This window comes from Onychostruthus taczanowskii, unplaced genomic scaffold, assembly GCF_017590055.1.
Source record: "Onychostruthus taczanowskii isolate IOZ18803 unplaced genomic scaffold, ASM1759005v1 scaffold1, whole genome shotgun sequence".
NCBI classification, from domain to species: domain Eukaryota; kingdom Metazoa; phylum Chordata; class Aves; order Passeriformes; family Passeridae; genus Onychostruthus; species Onychostruthus taczanowskii.
This window is the reverse complement of record NW_024496525.1, coordinates 8,845,483-8,849,139: the sequence shown is the minus strand read 5'-3', so window position 1 is coordinate 8,849,139 and position 3,657 is coordinate 8,845,483.

The following is a 3,657-nucleotide window of genomic DNA, read 5'->3' as shown; positions in this document are numbered from 1 at the left end:
CATATAGTATTTGCCCTTACCAGAACCTGTAGTGTCAGATAACACAATAGCTTATACAACTGTACTTGAATTCTAACATTAATTACACTTTGTATCAATATACAGAGCATATTTTAGAAGATCTCTTATATGGGCATCTGTAAAGGCATCTCATTTGTATAACTGATGATACAGTGAGGAAATACCAGGATTTTTTTCTACTTGAAAGGCTAGCTCCCTTATTCCTAGCAATGTAACAGTAAAAGCAAAAAAAAAAAAAAAAATCCAATTTGTTTCTACAAAATAAAGATGAAAATCCTTCAGAGGTCTCACCTACTAAACAGATATTTTTCTATACTTATCAGTTTTTTTCAGTTATACTGCAGTCTGCTCACTGAAGACAGAAGAAGAGTTACAGAGATATGAAGATATTCTCCTGAAATACTCAGCTGGTATTTAAAAATTAACGGTAACAATCTCTTCCAAAATTAAGTTCAAGAAAGAATTGCACTCAAGTACCGTTAAGAAAAGCATATTTTCAAATAGCGAGGTGGGATCCTAAATAAAATAAATAGGAACTACTTGGCTATATTTAAATACTGAATTTGAAGTTCTAGGTCAACTGGCTTTACTTTACTGGTGGAAAGAGCAGGTGGAAAGGATAAAATTCCACTGTATCAGCAGAAAGTTTTCCTGTTGGTTTCCCAAAAAAACAATACTCAAATAATCTCCAAAGCGAAGTTAGTACATCTCATATAAAGAACTGGAAAATTCTGTACTAAATGTAGCTTGGGAATATCATGTTCAATAAAATGGACAGTACTGTGTAAATGGCTGAAACAAATTCTTGCTCTAGGAGACTAATCTGCTGGATTGATGGGTGTTGGGATGCTAATTATTTTATCAGAGAGGAAGGTACCTGGCAGAAATGAGCTATACTGCTACAGAGTGAGCATTTGGAAACTGCAGGACCAACATTGAAAGACAGGCTGAGCTTTTTGCTGTTGAGAACCAAAAAAAAAAAGCATTATTTTGTCAGTATGTAAGAATAAAAATAAATTATTTTTAGCTAAAATAGAAATGGACAATTTAATTGTAGTTTCTTTGATTTTAGAGAGACAATTTAGTAAAATATTGTCCTGGTTTCAGCTGGAGATAATAATTTTAAAAAACAACAACAAAAAAAGATAATGTTCATTTCCTTCTTAGTAGCTGGTACAGTGACATATTTTGGATTTAATATGAGACTATGACAAACATTCAGAAAGGTCCTCCTAGTACCAATGTATTGCCTTCTCTAAGGGGTTTTAAGAGCCAGCTTGCCTAAACAGCTACTGAATTGGGATGGAAGATTTCTGGACACATGTAATTTTGACTAAGTTTCTTAATCTTTTAAAGACAGATTCTAAATCTCAGTAATTTCCAAACATTTCAAAACATAAAAGCAAAAATTGGCACATCAAAATTATACCATAAAGGTAAATATGCACGTCATTAACTTCTTGAAATTCCTGTTTATAGATTAATAAGTTACGTATTTTAAAATATAATTTCAAATGATTCCTCTGTTTCAAATCTGATAAGCAGCTACAGCCACAGAAAAATAGAAAAAAGTTTTAAATATAGAAAAAAGTTTTAAGTATATAAATATTTAAATGAAATATGAGACAAGTTTAGTAAGAAGTGGTAAAATACCAATGTTTCTAATAAAACTGGCTAAAAGGAATAAGAGTTTGACCATGCAAACTTTGAGTGTAGTCAGAAATAGCACCTTTTTCCCATAACTGGTCTGTTTCAGGATGTTATTCCCTGAAGTGTTGCAAACCAATAAAAGAAACCAAAGAGGAAGATAGTTTCCCCTTTCCAAGTTTCATTGGTCCCTTTCTCCCATTCACACTGATTGCTGTGCTATCTCTGGCACTCCTCAGACCCATCTGTGAGTGAGTTTTCTGCCAGACCATATTAAATCCTGCACAGATTTTTGCCATAGGAGTGAAATGCCTTGGCTGATAGAGCAGTCTGATGCGTGCAGTGCCAGAGAGGAGTGAGAATCAGGTGTGGAGAGAGGGTGTGGGGGGCAAGAAGAGTGGAGTAGGATGAAGCAGCAATGCATCCCATCTCTTAGATACAGCAACACTAGAACCTGAGAGGCTAACATTTTCAAAAAATATTTTCAAAAGGAACAAGAAGAATTTCAGTTAACTGGGGGAGAGAGAAAAAATTTGTTTAGTTCATTAACATGGTTCTTTTAGAAGCAAGGATCTTAAAACAGAAACACTTTACTTCTAGTCTCTGTTCCAGTTTTACATTAAATGTTGACTAAAATTGTGATTAGAACCCTGGTCTCTCTTTTCCCAGGTGAATTCCTTAATATCCTGAATAGTCAGTCAGCTTGGGTATTCACCTTCTGGCTTAAGAATAATTATTTACTTACTCAAAGTACAAACTCTGTAAACAAGAAGGACCTGGAGGCCTTGCACATCCAGAGCAGCTGACAGCTTGCTCCTTGGCACACTTGGAGCTGTAGATTTAAATCCAGATTTCAGCCACCCTTTGACTGGAGAGCTGAAACACTTTTGAACTTTCAGGTCCCAGCTGAATGGCTTGTCTTTCTACTGATATGAAACCCAAGTATGTGTCCATATGTTGCTTCAGCAGGAGCCAAGGAGACTGTGACAGATCCTTAATCAGGAAACCATAATACCACAGCATCCATCAGCTGGTTGTGATGCAGCCAGCAGCTCTGTTGCCCTCCTCTCTGTAAAACCAGACTAATAGTGGCTAATCAGGATAAATGCACTGATGGTGATATACCTGGATACTCAAGCAATGGCTATTACACCAGCAATTCAAACAAGCTGTGCAGAAGGACAGATGGAAGATATGTACATACAGGACTAAAGACTGTCATGGAAATGCAAAGACAAAAAAGAAAGGTTTTTTTACCAGAAAGCTTATTTTCTCTCTGTGTTTTTCTGCTTAAACTTTGATTAGCTGTGGAGGAAGTAGTCTACTGATACCAACAGTCTGACTACATCGGAAGTTTAAGAAGCATCTGAGATGAAGCTGAGGTAAGAAAGAGTTCTAGAGCAAGACTAAGTGATCTACTACAAAGTGTATCCAACTATTTTTAGCCCGGTCTAAACCAAAAATATATAAAACCCTAATAATACACAGAGGATGCATATTAAAATCTTTTTGCATTTAATATGACTACATGAAATGGCTTGCAAATGTACTGTGTCATTTGTATCACTTGGTAATTTTGTAGTCACACAGATGGCAACTTAAACATATCAACAGTACTTTGGTACAGGCTTCAAAGAAGGTAAAGGCTTGAGCCACAGCTGGGCCAAGAACTTTTCTGAAAAACAAACCCACAAAGGTGCAGAGTGACCTAGTGAGAATGATGCACACCAATCATGGGGTTAACACATGAAAAATGGGTGTTCTTTCCAAGACTCATTTATCAAAGAACAAAGGCAGTTGTGGGTACAAGGAGTCTCATGTATCCCATTGTATAAAATTTGACTGCAAGCCAACCACTTTATACCATAAATATGACATAAATGACCTAAAACAGGATTTACAAGACTGGAGAGGGCATGGCCACTTGCTTTTTGTCTGAATTTTATTTGTTGATATAGTTGCATATGTCTGCAGGTGGACAGACCCTCT